The sequence below is a fragment of the Ranitomeya variabilis genome, chromosome 5, assembly GCF_051348905.1.
Source record: "Ranitomeya variabilis isolate aRanVar5 chromosome 5, aRanVar5.hap1, whole genome shotgun sequence".
Taxonomy (NCBI): Eukaryota; Metazoa; Chordata; class Amphibia; order Anura; family Dendrobatidae; genus Ranitomeya; species Ranitomeya variabilis.
The window spans coordinates 337,769,912-337,788,161 of NC_135236.1; the positions used below are offsets into that span (position 1 = coordinate 337,769,912).

Genomic DNA, 18,250 nt, shown 5'->3' on the forward strand with positions numbered 1-18,250 from the left:
AGTCTGCGGTCAGTACAGGTACCACCTTCTCCAGAGTACGTCTCATGCTGCTCTTAGGCCACCAGATCATAACATTTGGGTGATCGAATGGATATTTAACTTAGCCACATAAATACACGTATCCAGGAGGTCACCAAAAGCCTTGACCAAGTAAAAGCCGACCTCCAGAGGCCAGCACATCATTTTTTTAACCAAATTGAGCAGGGCAAGTCGGAGCACCTTACTCCTGATCTCCAGCTTAGTGTCATGCAGGCCTGCAATGCTGCTTACGTGCAGGCTGTGCAGCAGAGTCGGTATTTTCAGCAGACAGTGGCGGCATATCCACCTGTGCCTTCACTGTCATGATTAACCTCAATGCCGACCTCTGCTGCATACCACTGCACGGCCACCTCTATTCCTAGCACTGCCGTACACCAGTACAGCACCACCACCATGCCGAGTGCTGTTGGACAGCCCACCACCACCACCATGACAACCGCTGCTCCTGCGTGGACCTCCTCCACTGACACCATAATGCAGCAGGACCCAGGCATGGCCTTCTGTACCGCCACCACCACGATGCAGCAGGACCCAGGCATGGCCTTCCGTACCGCCACCACCATGATGCAGGAGGACCCAGGCATGGCCTTCCATACTGACACCACCACGATGCAGCAGGACCCAGGCATGGCCTTCCGTACCGCCACCACCACGATGCAGCAGGACCCTGGCATGGTCTTCCGCTCTACAAGCGCTATGGACTCTGGCATGGCTGCACGCTCTACGAGCACTATGGACTCTGGCATGGCTGCACGCTCTATGAGCACTATGGACTCTGGCATGGCTGCACGCTCTACGAGCACTATGGACTCTGGCATGGCTGCATGCTCTACGAGCACTATGGACTCTGACAAAGTGCAGCCAGACCCTGACAGGTCACCCACCACAACCATGCCACGACATATGAGCCCACTGAGGCTTACCAGAACCCGGCAATTCCAGAAAGGAAAAAAAACAAAAAAACAGCGGACTCTTAGTATTCCTCCCCCTTCACCTCCCAGTGTGTCTGTAATGTCAGGTTTGTCTCACCCTTCCAGTGCATCTCAAGCCTCTCGGTGTCAAGCTCTATCCCCGAACTACCAGACCCCACAAGTTTCATTGCCCTGTTGTGAATTCTGCTTTTGGGCTCCCTCCGGTGGTTGTAGGTGGTAATGCAGTTGCCCCTGAGTTGCAGTCCTGGTCAGGTGTATCTGCTGATTGCAGTTCTGACTGGGGTATTTAGGCGTGCAGGATTCATTAGTCCTTGCCAGTTGTCAATTGTTGTTGGGAGGTGTAGGACCTCTGCCTGGTTCCTCCTGCCTTTCTGCCAAATCAGCAAAGATAAGTGTCTGGTTTTTTTTTTCCTGTGGCACACATGTTGTTTGCTTCACAATTCAGTGCTATTCTTTGTGTTTTCTTGTCCAGCTTAGATTGTGTCAGTATTTTCTCAGTCTTGTTGGATTCTCTGGAGTGGCAGATATACATTCCATGTCTTTAGTTAGATTGTGGAACTTTTTGTATTATCTGCTGTGGATATTTTTGGAAGGGTTTTAATACTGACCGCCTAGTAATCTGTCCTATCCTTTCCTATTTAGCTAGAGTGGCCTCTTTTGCTAAATCCTGTTTTCTACCTGTGTGTGTCTATTCTTCTCCTACTCACATTATTCGTGGGGGGCTGCCTATCCTTTGGGGGTCTGCTCTGAGGCAAGGTAGCATTCCTATTTCCATCTATATAGTGTATTTAGTGTATTTAGTCCTCCGGCTGTGTTGAGGTGTCTAGGGTATGTTAGGCACACCCCACGGCTACTTCTAGTTGCGGTGTTAGTTCAGGATTTGCGGTCAGTATAGGTTCCACCGACTCCAGAGAAAGTTTCATGTGGCTCCAAGGTCACCAGATCATAACATTGCCCCTTCTCCTGCCACCTCTGCGTCGTCCACGGTTAGCCAGGCCTCACTGTTTCACACCCCCCGTTTACATCACTCTACCCCAAGCAGGCACAGTAAATAAAAACTTTGTCTGTAACAAAATAATATTGTTTTTGCCCCCAATTATGTGTGGTTTACTTGTGTATTTTGCCGCCGTCAACACACACCGTGGGCCGAACACTTAATTTTTTGACAACATCATAGCTCCAGTAGTTAGCAAATAAAAGACTGCAGCTTTGTGTGTCTTTAGTATAGAGATATGAGGTGGGCCAAAATATTTATACTTGTATTATCTCCATAATCTCTTCCTTCTGCTTAGTCTGTGACTAGTGTTGCAGAGTGAAGAGAAAATGGCAGAAATAAAATGCAGAACTACACTCAACAGGTCAGGTGTCCACAAACTCATTAGTTTTAGGACACCTGACCTGGTGAGTAGAGAACTTCCTTGTTCCATTTTCTCTTCTGTGTACGTAATCTATTTCACACAAAGTGAAGGGACGATGGCGGTCATACACGGCATATCTATGCTCACCTGTACATGTGTCAGAAATAGTGAATTCATGAGGCTATGTGCATCATGAATTCATTATTTCTGACACCTGACTTGATGAGTATAGATCTGTTTTGTATGACAGTCATTGTCTCTTCAGTCTGTGTCCAATGGATACTGCAGAACAGAATCCGGACGCAATGACATCAACAACCTTTAAAACAACATGGCTGTCGTCACATTAACAGTATGTGGTCAGTATTTTATATCAGTAAGTCAAAACAATGATTGGAACAATTAGAGGAAAATGATAAGAGGAAAATTATAATAATAACATATCTAGCACCTCAGCTATTATCACCCACTCCTGGTTTTAGATTAAAAATACTGATATGAAATACACACCAAATACAGCTAGTGTGAGGACAGCCTTGGTTTGTAGAGGACATAGGAGACACGGTCAAGACACCAAAAAATAATGTTTATTAATGAGAAATATTAGTAACATTTTAGAAAATAACTGGTACAGATAAAATCCCAACAGGACATTTACACAACATTGTCCTGCCATGACACGCCCAATATCCGAATCAAAAAGGCAGCAAATTGGTCCCGCATGTGGCTGTTGACCGCAGCGGGTGATGTTGGTAATCGGGCAGTGGGTGTGCAACTGGTTCATCCAATTCAATGTTGGGCCGCTCCTTAGCCATTATGTAATTGTGCAGAACCACACAGGCTTTGACCACCTTGTCGACTGTCTCCATTTTTAGATTAATGGCTGATGCAAAAATGCGCCATTTTGAGACCAGAATCCCAAAGGTACCCTCTACTGTTCTTCGTGCCCTGGTCAGTCTGTAGTTAAAAATCCTTTTAGTGTGGTTCAAGTCACGACTGGAATATGGCTTCAGCAGGTTTTCACACATCTGAAAGGCCTCATCACCAACCATAACAAATGGCATTGGTGGACCTTGAGTGTTGGGGAGCGGTCTTGGCCTTGGAAAATTAAAATGTTTGCCATACACACGGCGGCTCATATCAGAGTTCTTAAAAGTCTGGGAATCGTTGCCACGGCCAAAAGCTCCAATGTCCACGGCGATGAATCGACGGTCCGCATCGGCTATTGCCATGAGCACAACAGAAAAATATTTTTTGTAATTGAAGTACTCCGATCCTGTTCTGGCTGGTTTGATAATGCGGATGTGCTTTCCATCCACCGCTCCCAAACAGTTGGGGAAATCACACATAGTCCAGAATTTTTCCGCAATTTCAATCCACATGTCCAAGGTGGGTAGGGGAATAAACTCATCCCGGAGTACATTCCACAAAGCCCGGCAGGTGTCCGCAACTATTCCGGACAGGGTGGAAATTCCAAGCCGGTATTGGAAGTAAAGGGATTATAAACTCTCTCCGGTTGCCAGAAATCTGGAAGAAAAAAAACCCCAATTACAATCAATTCTATTTATGGTGTTGTTATGCTAAAGACATAAAGGAAAATACCCCCAAAAAAGTCAGAACATCAAAAATTAGCACTGCCATTGGTTTAGATTTGTTACGTACCTTAATGTAACCAGCAGACGTTCCTCTGGTGGAATCGCTCTACGGAGCTGGGTGTCCTGTCTACGTATGGCTCCTTGGACACGAGCAAGCATATCCCGGAACGAGTCTTGCGACATCCTTGTATATTCCGGGAATTTGTCCGGGTTGTCATTAAGCTCGCCATACAGCGTGTGATAGGCTCCACGGCTCTCACGTAATTCAATAATGGGGTGTCTCCAAAAATGCCTACGACGTCTCCTTCATCTTTCGCGATTTCTGTCTTGCTCCCAAGCAAACGCACAGGCAAGAAACAGCTTGATGCTTAAATCCAGGTTGAAATAAAAGCTCTCCATGCGAAGATCCATCATGACACAGGATACAGGAGCAAAATCTGAAGATTTCAGCTGTTCAAGGGTCTATATAAAGATATCCCATAATACATGCCCTCTGTAGTCCCATTGGCGGTGTCTGGTTATCTAGATTTTTCTCCTGTAAAATTTGTCGCCAGGCGCACCAAAAATGCAAATGCAGAAAAAAACGCATTGAAAAGAGTACAAACGCGACGTTTTTAACCGCATGCGTTCCCGCATGCATCTAAAAAACGCCGCGTTTGGACGTGTTTCTATGCGTTTTTTCCTGCACTTGTGCATGCGGATTAAACGCTGCGGATTCTAACGCAAATGTGAAACTAGCCTAAGCAAGACAAAAACTCACTTTTACTTTTTAAAGTGAACCTGTCACCAGGTTTGGTCGATATGAGATGTGGCCACCACCTTTCAGGGCTGATATGTTCCATTAAATAATGCTGTATATCTGCCCCCAACCCCACCTGGAAGAAATGAAAAATAACTTTTATTATACTCACCTGTAGGGTGGTCTGGTCCGATGGGTGTTGCTGGTCTTGGTCCGGCACCTCCCATTTTCTTATGATCGCCACCCTCCTCCTTGGTTCGTGTGGATGACGCGTCCCTGAATCATCCATTCAGTCTGCTTGGAATCTCACTCCTGCGCAGGCGTACTTGTCTGCCCTGTTGAGGGCAGAGCAAAGTACTGCAGTGCGCAGGCGCCGGGAAAGGTCAGAGAGGCCCAGCGCCTGCGCACTGCAGGAATTTCCTCTGTTCTCAACAGGGCAGAGAAGTACGCATAATGTTACGCTGTAGACACTTTGATGGAAAATTTAGTATATTCTTTACACCAAAAAACTGGTCTATAATTTTGCAACTTTTGCAAAATTTTGAGCCAACTCAGCTACTTTACCAAAAAGTTGCATGTCAAATTTTAGAAAAGGGAAAAAAAAACAGAATACTAAAGGGTCACCATGAGGATAAAATAAGAGCAAGAGCTGATCACTTTTTACCAGGTGACAAGTCCTTTATGTGTCTGATGTGACCACACTGATAACACCTCCCTCCCGGAGCCCAGAGAGGAGGCAGACCACAGCATCAGACTTACTACAGGTGTTACTGTTAGTGCAGTTATGGAGGTGCTGTCAGCGAGGCAGATGAAGTGCCAGTAACCACGCATGTTGGTCATCACTTCTTCCTACCAATGGAAGCTGCCTGTTCATGATTGGGGAAGAAACAACACACCCACAGAGCTGCACCAAGTGAAACGTGTTACCAAAATTGGCTCCATTCATTTTGGCACCCTGTATCTCCACAATGGAGTGGATAAAAAAAAACAAAATGGAAACAAACTTTTTTTTATCTACATTCTTCCTAACATGCACAGGAGTGTACAGTGTAGGCCTCTTTCACACTTCCGTCTTTCTTTTTCCATCACAATTCGTCGTTTTGTGAAAAACGGATCCAGCAAATGTTTCTGCTGGATCTGTTTTTTTCTCATAGACTTGTATTAGTGACAGCTTGTGATGGATGGCCACACGTTTCATCCGTTGTGCACTGGATCCGTTATAAAATTGCTGTTCGTCGGGCGGAGACAACGCACATAGAAATGTTTTTTCTGTACGTCGGAAAATCGTTCAGCAACGGATCCTGCGCTGTCGTCATTGGCTATAATGGAAGCCTATGGACGCAGGATCCGACGCTGACTGTGAAAAGCAGGAATCCAGCGACGGATGCCGTCTTTTTAAACTGAGCATGCGCGGAAGAATTTCCAGTCAGGGAAATTCTCTCTCACTCTCTCTCTCTTTACTATTGATGCTGCCTATGCAGCATCAATAGTAAAAAGATATAATATTAAAAATAATTAAAAAAATAAAAAATCGTGATATTCTTACCTTCCGGCATCCCCGCAGACTTCCCGATGCTCCCGGCAGCTGCCGTTCCAAGTGATGCCTTGCGAGACAATGACCTGTGATGACGTGACGGTCTCACGAGACCGCTACGTCATCACAGGTCATTGATCGCAAGGCATTACTGGGAACGGGAGCATCGCGAGGAGTGGGAAGTCTGCGGGGCACGCCGGAAAGTAAAAATATCACAAGTTTTAATTTTTTTCATTATTTTTAACATGGGTTGTGTTGTGTATGCGTTTTCGCAGTGGAAAAACGCGGCAAAGACGCATACACAACGTGTGCACATAGCCTCGACTGATCCGTCAAAAAAAAGGACCCAGTGCACCCGTTTTTTACAATCTGCACAGAATCCGTCTTTTCAACATTTTGACGATTGTGACTGATTGTAAAAAACGGAAGTGTCAAAGAGGCCTTAGACAGTGCCTTGAAAAAGTATTCATACCCCGTGACTTTTTCACATTTTTCATCTTACACCCACAAACTTAAATGTATTTTATTTGGGTTTTATGTGATACAACAACACAAAGTACCAAGTATTTGCGAAGTGTAAAGGAAATGATTAATGGTTTTCTAAATATGTAAAAAATATAAATCTGAAAATTGTGATGTGCATTTATATTCAGCCCCTCTGAGTCAATACTTTGTAGGACCACCTTTCCCTATAATTACTGCTGCAAGTCTAATGGGGTATGTCCCCTATATGGCATATACAGTAGAAGAAGGTGCTCTGGTCAGATGAGATCAAAGTAGAACTTTTTGGGCAAAATGCAAAGCACTGTGTGTGTCAGAAAATGAACTCTGCACATCACCCTGAAAACACCATGCACACTGATAAATATGGTGGTGGCAGATTTGCAGCAGTAATTGCAGTGAAAGGTGGACTGAATACAAATGTATGTCACAATTTCTACATTTGCATTTTTTAAATATTTAGAAAACTACATATCATTTCCTTTATATGTCACAATCACTTGCTACTTTGTGTTGGCCTATCCCAATAAAATACTTTTAAGTTTGTGGGTGTAACGTGAAAAAAAAAAACGAAGAAAAGTTCATGGGATATGAATACTTTTTCAAGGGAATGTAAGCTCAAAAGTTGTGAAAGGGGCTCTTTAAAGATAAAAGCACTTATGGGCAAGTTCACATTTGCGTATATGTGTGCAGTGTATCATCTGCATGCGCAAACGCATGCTTACGCAGCGTTTTTTTATCCGCATCAGCTTACGCATGACGGCAAAAAAACTCTGCGTGCGTATGCGTTTGTATGCGTTTTTTCCCTGCGTTTGCATTCTTTATGCGTATGCGTTCGATATTTCCAGGAGGGCGTCTCAATGGGCGAGTCTCAATCAGTTCCTGGACATGCGCAGTCCGAAGTACGCAAGCGCATCAAACGCATGCGTTCCCATAGACAGTAATGCTTTTTTTAACATGCAAATTGCCTCTTCTGAGAAAAAGAGGACTTAACTCTATAGCGCCACCTGTTGGAAGTAGCGATCCTGCAAGTCACAATCAACCCTTTAACGAGTCGTGCAATATGACTTAGGATAAAAGCCTAATCAGTATCTCAATTCGCAGACACGGTGTTTCGGGCTGTTGGCCCTCGTCAGTGCGAAGCATGAGAACTGATTTGGCTAGGTGAGAGGCTCTGGACTGGGGTCTAAGGGGTAACGTAATCATCCGTATGCACATGACTGCGCATATTTGACGGATTTTTGATGCTTGCTAAAATGCAACATGTTGCGTTCGCCGGACCCTGCCACACACCGAGAAACGATGCATGTGTACGCAGACGCATGCCAACTGATGCAAATGCATGTCCCTGTGTACGCCATGTTAAACATAGGTAGGTACGACGCATGCGGATCTGTGCGGATGATACGCTGCGCACAGAGACGCAAACGTGAAACCAGTCGCTTCTTACACGTGGCAGAAATTTGCCTGCTAGTTCATAAGGTGAGTAAGGCTACTTTCACATTAGCGTCGTGCACTGCACGTCGCAATACGACGTTGCGGCGCACCGACGCATACTGTGCAAGCGCCGCACAACGGGGGCAGCGGATGCTGTTTTTCAACGCATCCGCTGCCCCATTGAGAGGTGCGGGGAGGAGGGGGCGGAGTTCCGGCCACGCATGTGCGGTCAGAAATGCTGCAGACGACGCACCAAAAAACGGTAGGCTACTTTCACACTAGCGTTGGGCTCCCGACGCTAGCGTTGTCTCCGCCGCACAACAGGGACAGCGGATGCATTTTTCCAGCGCATCCGCTGCCCCATTGTGAGGTGCGGGGAAGTGCGGGGAGGTGGGGGCGGAGTTCCAGCCGCGCATGCGCGGTCGGAAAAAGCGGACCGTCGGGAGCAAAAAATGTTACATGTAAGGCTACTTTCACACTAGTGTTAACTGCAATACGTCGCAAATGCGTCGTTTTGCCGAAAAAACGCATCCTGCAAAAGTGCTTGCAGGATGCGTTTTTTCTTCATTGACTAACATTAGCGACGCATTGACACACGTCGCAACCATCGTACGACGGTTGCGCCGTGTTGTGGCGGACCGTCGGGAGCAAAAAACGTTACATGTAACGTTTTTTGCTCCCGACGGTCCGCTTTTTCCAACCGCGCATGCGCGGCCGGAACTCCGCCCCCACCTCCCCGCACTTCCCCGCACCTCACAATGGGGCAGCGGATGTGCTGGAAAAATGCATCCGCTGCCCCCGTTGTGCGGCGGAGACAACGCTAGCGTCGGGGACCTCGGCCCGACGCACTGCGACGGACCGAGCCCGACGCTAGTGTGAAAGAAGCCTAACGTTTTTTGCTCCCGACGGTCCGCCACAGCACGGCGCAACTGTCGCACGACGGTTGCGACGTGTGTCATTGCGTCGCAAATGCGTCGCTAATGTTAGTCAATGCAGAAAAAACGCATCCTGCAAGCACTTTTGCAGGATGCGTTTTTTCTACAAAATGACGCATAGTGACGTGCAGTGCACGACGCTAGTGTGAAAGTAGCCTTTAGGTGTGCTTTTCTATAGGGTCCATGCACACTGCATTGTGTGAGCTCAGTTCTCAGAGGAAGCAGTATGTGTCGCTCTGCACTTAGGGGCTGGGAAATGTCGCTCAGCTTGAGCGCACAAGTGCCACTAGATGGCGACATTGTCGCACAATCACACTTCACAGCAGCGGAAGAAGTGAGAAGAATAAACAAGAAGGCGCAGAGAGGCGGCTGCCGGAGAATATGGTGAGTGGACGGGCGGGGGTTGTGCCTGTGGTCCTGCCATTAGCCCCCGTCTGTCTCCTTGTGCTGGGGAGCCGTCCTCGGTGTGAGGGCAGGGTCAGGCCGGCAGCCCCCCGCAGTCATGGCTTTTCCTCAGGTGATCGGGCGCAGTGTGATGACACAACGAGGCTGGGACTGGGCTGCGACACTGACAGCAGATCTGCTCCCACGTGTGGTCACAGCTGTGCTGTGGGGACAGTGTGACGTGTGGGAAGACGCAGCAGCCGTGACACCCATCACTGTGCCCTCAGGGGACCTGTCCACGGTACATTAGTGGGCATCATCTGAAATGAAGGGGTCTGGTACTTGGACCTGTAAACACTGAAGTGCCAAAGTGTTGGTGTGAATTCTGCCAAATATATCGCGATGGAGAACACTACATGTTCCCGATGGGCGCACAGACAGGCGCTGGCCCTCTCTGACAGAATTTCTGCAAGTCTAAGTTCACACAGGCGCATAAAAAAAGAAACAAATCTATTGTTTTATCTGTATATGTCCATTTTTATGTATCAGTACTTTTTACAATTTACGGGTTTCCTGTGTTAAAAAATGACACTGTATCCGTAAAAATCGGAGGCCATGCTGCTGATTTTTTTGTTCGCCCACAGAGTCTCGTGCGTCATATGGAACAGATTAGCGCATCGCACAATCTTTTTCATGGGGACATTCGGCCCATGATTAAAAAATGGTTACCTGAACATCTCCCAGAATAACATTGGTCCGAGTGCTGTCAGTGCTTTTCAAGGACCGCATGCAGACCGAATAAAGGCTCCTGTGGAAGCCTGATAGTGTGAACAGCGCTGTACATGAGGATATGCTGGGAATGCACAGCGAGGGCACCTTGTTAATATGGAAATGAACATGGAGATTGACAATGTTACTGGACCTGGTAACAACCCCTGTTAGACAAATAAGAATTTCAAGACTGTACTCAGGCTTCCTTGTCTGTAAAAGCCCACCATGGAAACTACAGAACTGTGCCATTTTTTTAAATGTTTTTTTCTCTATAAATTATGGAAAAAATGACTGAAAATAATGTGTTTCTGCATAAAAAAAAAACCTGTAAATACACACTGCTAGGTCCAATTCACACAAAACAAATAAAAACAGCGACAGCATTGCAAAAAACGGTAAATTGTTATTGCTTGTTTTCATGTTGACTGTAAAAAACCTACAGCGTTTCTGCACCTGAGAACACGGTTTCAGTAGGGGCAGATTTTTCAGCAGCGGGTGAATATGTTTCCTCTTATTTGCCTTTCAAAAAACAATAAAAATTAAAGTGCAGGATAAAACATTACATGTGGATTTGCACAGCAAAATAAAACACAATTTTCCATTAAATGAAAATAATAATAATAAAAAAAAACAACTGAAGTACGTTGTACATTATTCTGTGCTTCATGGCAACTTTGGCGCACAATTTGCTCTAAAACCGTGCAAAAAATATGCGCGAGGTCATGAGGACCTCTGTGCAGTCAACTAGAAGGAAGAAAATAATTTTCCCAAATTTTCCAAAAACTGTACCGTGCCCGCATTTGTTGGTGAGGTGCATTCTGGGAGGCAGTTTTGATTGCTCAGTGCTTTCTGTGGGTCTGCTGCATTCTCCCAAACTCTGCCCACCGTAATGCCCAATGGCCCTGGACACTGGTAAGGCCCATTAGAAGAGATGGAGAAGCCCTGTTCACTGCGCCCGCTGCTGCCCACCTGACTAGGAGCGAGCGGTTGGAGGGACAATATAACGTCATTTTCCCCCTGCAACACATTACACAACCGAATTTGTTTAGAATGGTATTTACCAGCAGATTAACGCTATGGCTGCAGGCAAATGACGTTTTTTTCTCACAACAAATTTCCTTTTAAACAGTCACACAGTCACTAGAGAACACCCATTTAGTGTGTAAAGAAAATTAAGGGCAAGGGGTCGGTACGCAGATGGCGGCCATTTTGTGTTTAATGCACTTTAAAATCACGTGCACACATTGAGTATTTGGTGAATTCGTAAGATGCTCAGGGCAGTAGTCATGGGCGAGGGGCTGCAGTGTTCCCACACCCTGGCACCCTACAAATAAATAATGTCCCATCTCCCTTGTGCATTGTGAGAATTGGATTACACTCACAATTTGGCTGGAAGACGTCGCTAACTCCACAATCCTGGATCAGCCGCACATTTGAACAGGAGACACTTGATCCTTTTCAAACAAATGAACTTTACTGAACAGTCCAATTTCCATGTTAGTTACAGCACAAAACGATGTTAAAGTCACGCCTTTTTCAGCCTGAGTTATCTCTTTTTGAACTGTCACCCCGGCCCCTGAGATACTCTGCCCGTCTCCTCAGCTTTCATGGATGTCGACTCGCCTTTATGACAAAGTTCCTCATCCTGCTTCCCTGTCTGGAAGGTGAATATAGAATTCTCTTCTGCACCTAATTCAGGCCGTAGACCCTGAATGTCCCTGTAAGGTCCACTAAAGTTAAAGGCGGACATCCACATGTTGCCCAAAAGATCGTGCTTTCTTGTACTTCTTGGCCCTTTGGCCATGGACTACACTGTGTCAGTCCTATCTAATCTCTCATCTCTGTCTGCTCAAATCCATTAAGTTTTTCCCCATATAACTTGCCCCTCTCAAATTGGGGCTGTTCCTGATTACTTTAACTGTTCCTATGCTAGACTTATCCATTTTCTGCTTCTACTGTGCCCTCCACTACACTTCTCCATTCCTGTCTATACCTATATCTATCGCTTTATCTTATTCCTGTGCCTATGTCCGACTTTTATCCTTACAGTTGTGCTCAAAAGTTTACATACCCCGGCAGAATTTTTGCTTTCTTGGCCTTTTTTCAGAGAATATGAATGATAACACCAAAACTTTTTCTCCACTCATGGTTAGTGGTTGGGTGAAGCCATTTATTGCCAAACTACTGTGTTTTCTCTTTTTAAATCATAATGACAACCCAAAACATCCAAATGACCCTGATCAAAAGTTCACATACCCTATTAATGCTGTGTATTGCCCTCTCTAACATCAATGACAGCTTGAAGTCTTTTGTGGTAGTTGTGGATGAGGTTCTTTATTTTCTCAGATGGTAAAGCTGCCCACTCTTCTTGGCAAAAAGCCTCCAGTTCCTGTAAATTCCTGGGCTGTCTAGCTTGAACTGATTGAGATCTTCCCAGAGTGGCTCAATGATATTGAGGTCAGGTGACTGAGATGGCAACTCCAGAACCTTCACTTTGTTCTGCTGTAGCCAATGACAGATTGACTTGGCCTTGTGTTTTGGATCATTGTCATGTTGGAACTTTCAAGTACATCCCATGAGCAGCTTCCGGGCTGGTGAGTGTAAATTTGCCTCCAGTATTTGCTGATGACGTGCTGCATTCATCTTTCCTTCAACTTTAACCAAGTTTCCTGTACCTTTGTAGCTCACACATCCCCAAAACAGTGATCCACCTCCGTGCTTTACAGTAGGAATTGTGTTCCTTTCATCATAGGCCTTTTTGACATCTCTCCAAATGTAATGTTTATGGTTGTGGCCAAAAAAGTAAAATTTTAGTCTCATCACTCCAAATTACCTTGTTCCAGGAGTTTTGAGGCTTGTCTCTGTGCTGTTTTGCGTATTGTAGGTGATATACTTTGTGGTATTTGTACAGTAATGGATTTCTTCTGACGACTCGACCATGCAGTCCATTTTTCTTCAAGTGCCTCCTTATTGGGCATCTTGAAACAGCCACACCATTAGTTTTCAGAGAGTCCTGTATTTCAGCTGATGTTATTTGTGGGTTTTTCTTTGCATCTCGAACAATTTTCCTGGCAGTTGTAGATGACATTTTTGTTGGTCTACCTGACCGTGGTTTTGTTTTTACAGAGCCCCTGATTTTCCATTTGTTAATCACAGTTTGAACGCAGCTGACTGGCATTATCAATTACTTGGATATCTTTCTGTATCCCTTTCCTGTTTTATACAATCCAACTACCTTTTCCCATAGATCCTTTGACAATTCTTTTGCTTTCCCCATGACTCACAATCCAGAAATGTCAGTGGCTGGATGAAAGATGCAAGAGTCTGTCTGGATCCCAGAAAGTCACTCAGCTTTTATGCACACACACTGATTACAAGCAAACAGGTCACAGGTGAGGATGTTACCTTTAGTAGCCATTCAAACCCATTTGTGTCAACTTCTGTGCATGTTATCAGGCCAAAATCACCAGGGTATGTCAACTTTTGATCAGGGTCTGGTGGATGTTTTTGGTTGTCATTATGATTTAAAAAGAGAAAACACAGTAGTCAGACAATAAATGGCTTCACCCAACCAGTAACCATGAGTGGAGAAAAAGTTTTGGTGTTATCATTCATATTCTCTGAAAAGAGGCCAAGAAAGCAAAAATTTTGCTGGGGTATGTAAAATTTTGATCACAGCTGTATATCAAATTCATTTATCAGAACACATTGAGTCATCCACATATTATAGCAATACATCAAGCGTGCACCATGGTGCCTATAAGGTTCTATGCAATATAAAACACTTTTTCATATACACAAGTTATGGCCGTTTTTCTAATCAATGGAGAAGCACATGACCAATCCTGGTTAACCTCTTAAAAGTTTTTACATCAGTATTTGCAAATTGTCTTCTCAGAGAGGAAGAAGACTAGAACTCTAGCGCCACCTATTGGAAGTAGCAATCCTAACAGTCAATGTCGACCCTTTAGCGAGCCTTGTCACGTGACTTAGGATAAAAGCCAAACCAGAATCTCAATTTGCAGACACTGTGTTTCGGGGTACTGCCCCTCGTCAGTGCAAAGTGGAGATCTGGTTTGGCTGAGTGAGAGGCGTCTGACCGGGATCCAAGAAGACTATTTGCATATTTCCCAGAGGAGCATTGTGGCTTTAAGTCTCCTCATCTTGACATGCTTGACATGTCACTCTCCGCAAGGAGAAACGATACTTCTTGGATACATCAGTATTTGTAAGCCAAAACTAGGAGTGGAACAATCAGAGGAAAAGTATAATAGATACACGTCACCACTCCTGTATTTCTCACCCACTCCTTGACTTACAAATACTGAGGTAATAAACTCACAAATACTCAACATGTGCACATGACCTGAACCGTACAGAAAAAGTTGCAATCTATTTACCCGACTCCTTCTCCTTGGATCTTACATATTATTAAAGGAATTATTAACTTACGAGTGCCACTTCTGGTTAATGGAATTTGTACAATAGTCCTAAATCTCAAGCTTAGATCACGCTCCCACGATGAGTATTTGGTGAGTTTTTGATGTTGCAGATTTTCTGAAGCATTTCTGCACCTATCAGGTAAATTAGGCTACTTGCAGAGTTTTCTTTCATTGCGTTTTTTAGTGCATTTTTATCTCGGGCTTTATATGGTATGGTTTTTGTCACTTGTTGGCATTGTTCCGCAATGGAAATGCATTAAAAACACATATGTTTTTTTACCTGCAGATTTTCCACATCTAATACAAGTCTATGGGAAAAAGAGAAACTGACTTGTGGATTTCAAACACGCACCGCAGGTGAGTTTATACTGCATAAAAAGCACAGTGGGCAGAAGATGTCTATAAATCCCATCTACTTTACTGGATTTGTATGACGCTGCCTTTTTTCTCAGCAAAAAATTATCATGAGAATTAAAACATGACGTTTTGCCATCAAGGGTTTCTTGACATTCTGCACATTTAGCATATAGAAATAATTCCTGAATCCTAAATAGAAATAAGGTAACACTAAGGCTATGTGCTCACGTTGCAGAATAGAAGCAGAATTTTTCTGCTTCAATTCTGCATACCCTTGGCAGGAAAAACGCATGCGGATTTAGACTCGGTTTAGATGCGTTTTTAACTAGTTTTTAATGTGTTTTTCAAGCATTTTACAAGCGGATTTTTAATACATGTCTATGGGTGCGGAATTGCCACGATTTCGCAAAAATAATGAACATGCTGCGTTTTTTACCACGATGCGTTACCACCACGGAAAAAAAACACAGCATGGGCATATCAATTGCAGAATGCATAAGAAATTAACGGGAACATCCAGACAACACCAGTAACAATGACACCACTAAAATATGGAGAGAATGCTAAAAAAATGCAGATGGCCCAAAACATTGAAAAGGCTTTCAGGAAACAACAACAAAAAAACTCTATAAAAAACCTCATTGTGTACACAGCCCAATGCTGCTTCAGGAAACGACAAACTCATCCAAAAACCAACCAAAAAAGGAGGTTCTTGAAGACACTTGTCATGGTGTCAAAATGCCACTCGGTACTTTATACACAGAACCACGGATATGCAAATTTGTTTTATAGGCTCTGATTCATCAGTTTCTGCCGTAAAACTGAAAAATAACAATTTTTAAGTTGTAGTGGGCAGAGCTTAGTTAGGAGATGGCTTGGCCTGACAAATACATCCTAATTTATGGCACAAACATGGAATTAGTTCCGAAAGAAATGTACTCCAATCCCTGAGCGACAAACATTTATTGCGGGGTCACACTGCAGTTAACCAGATGCGTCAAAATCACTACAGATGCGTGACTCTTAATATATTTGGCGCGACTTATACCAACATACTCTTTACCACTCTGCAAACCAGCAGTCTTGATGAATCAGAGCCAACATCTCCTAAAAATAAAATGTGTGCATAGGGCTTATGTCTATGTCTACATGTCGTTTCAAAATACTTTACAACTGAAAAGCTCACAAACTTATTTAAACAGCTACATGAAAAACAGTAGTGGGCATTTACAGCTCTGGCAAAAATAAAGAGACCACCACATCAAAACCCTGTCATGGGCAGCCCAATCTTGAGACCTGAACCCCAATGAAAACCTCTGGAATGTAATCAAGAAGATGATGGATAGTCACAAGTCATCAAACATAGAAGAACTGCTTACATTTTTGCACCAGAAGCAGTGTGAAAGACTGGTGGAAAGCATGCCAAGACACTTGAAAGCTGTGATTAAAAATCATGGTTATTCCACAAAATATTGATTTCTGAACTCTTCCTGAGATAAAGCATTAGTATTGTTGTTTCTATATGATTATCAACTTGTTTTCTTTGCATTATTTGAGCTCTGAAATCACTGTTTTGTTTTTTAATTTTGACCATTTCTCCTTTTCAGAAAAAAAATAAAAAATTTATTGCTTGGAAATTCGGATACATGTTGTCAGAAGTTTATAGAATGAAAGAACAATTTACATTTTTCTCAAAAGTATACCTATAAAGAGAAAAATCAGACAAACTGAATATTTTTCAGTGCTCTCTTAATTTTTGCCAGAGCTGTATTTTATGGTATAACCTACTAGAGACATAGCGTACAAAGTCCAAATATATAAAAAGATAACAATTTTATTACACAAAATAATATTAACAATAGTATGTGTGGAGTTATAAATGTACACAAATATTAACAATACATAAAATATGTCATTTTATGTATGAAATATAAAATATTAGGGCTCTATAACCCTTGTTAGGCACTTGCCTCTATGTATAGTCACCCATTAATAATGTTAGCCCGGGATATTCGTCGAGCTCCATCGTTTTAGCCTGTGTTCAAAATGGATTATGTTATTACTAGATGGTGGCCCGATTCTAACGCATCGGGTATTCTAGAATATGTATGTCCACGTAGTATATTGCCCAGCCACGTAGTATATTGCCCAGTTACGTAGTATATTGCCCAGCGACGTAGTATATTGCCCAGTTACATTGTATATTGCCCAGTGACATAGTATATTGCCCAGTTACATTGTATATTGCCCAGTGATGTAGTATACAGCACAGAGCCACATAGTATATTGCCCAGTGACGTAGTATATTGCCCAGTGACGTAGTATATTGCGCAGTGACGTAGTATACAGCACAGAGCCACGTAGTATATTGCACAGCCCATGTAGTATATTGCCCAGCTACGTAGTATATTGCCCAGCCACGTATGACACAGGTTGAAAAAATAAAAAATAAACATATACTCACCTTCCGCAGGCGCGTTGTAGCTCTGTCGCCTGTGTGGGGTGCAGGCGGCAGCTTCCGGTCCCAGGGTGTGGTGACGTCGCGGTCATGTGACCGTGTCGCGGTTACATGACCGTGACATCACGGCAGATCCTTGTTGCGCAGGACCTGTGATGACGTCGCGGTCACATGACCGTTACGTCACGGCAGGTCCTTCCCGCGCAGGCGCGCAGGACTTGTGATGACGTCGCGGTCACATGACCGTGACGTCATGGTAGGTCCTTCTGCCAGACCATCCTTGCCACCGGAAAGTGCCGCTTGCATCGCGAGGAGCGGGAAAGGCGGCGTAGGTGAGTATATAATCATTTTTTATTTTTTTTGTTATTTTTAACATTAGATGTTTTTACTATTGACGCTGCATAGGCTGCGTCAATAGTAAAAAACTTGGTCACACAGGGTTAATAGCAGCGGTAACGGAGTGCGTTACCCGCGGCATAACGCGGTCCGTTACCACCGGCATTAACCCTGTGTGAGCGGTGACCGGACAGCGTATGCGGGCGCCGGGCAGTGAGTGCGGGGAGTAAGGAGCGGCCATTTTCTTCCGGACTGTGCGCGTCGCTGAATGGTCGTGGGCGTTTTGCCACGACCAATCAGCGACTTGGATTCCATGACAGACAGAGGCCGCGACCAATGAATATCCGTGACAGACAGACAGAAGGACAGACAGACGGAAGTACCCCTTAGACAATTATATAGTAGATTGACCCAGCTACTGCTAACAGCCTC

At 44.3% G+C, this 18,250-nt stretch overlaps 1 protein-coding gene across 6 annotated transcripts in view; it reads left to right on the forward strand.

Annotated features, from left to right (window-relative positions):
• The first annotated feature begins 9,376 nt into the window (after positions 1 to 9,376).
• PIK3CG (phosphatidylinositol-4,5-bisphosphate 3-kinase catalytic subunit gamma) overlaps positions 9,377 to 18,250 on the forward strand; it is a 147,856-nt gene continuing 138,982 nt past the window's right edge. For 2 of the 6 annotated variants that reach the window (XM_077264771.1, XM_077264778.1), the window contains exons 1-2: positions 9,377 to 9,454; positions 14,954 to 15,024. The gene's annotated coding sequence lies outside the window, so the exon portion shown is untranslated. The remainder of the gene's footprint in view (positions 9,455 to 14,953; positions 15,025 to 18,250) is intronic. The other 4 variants (XM_077264774.1, XM_077264777.1, XM_077264775.1 and 1 more) reach the window with 3 other exon arrangements.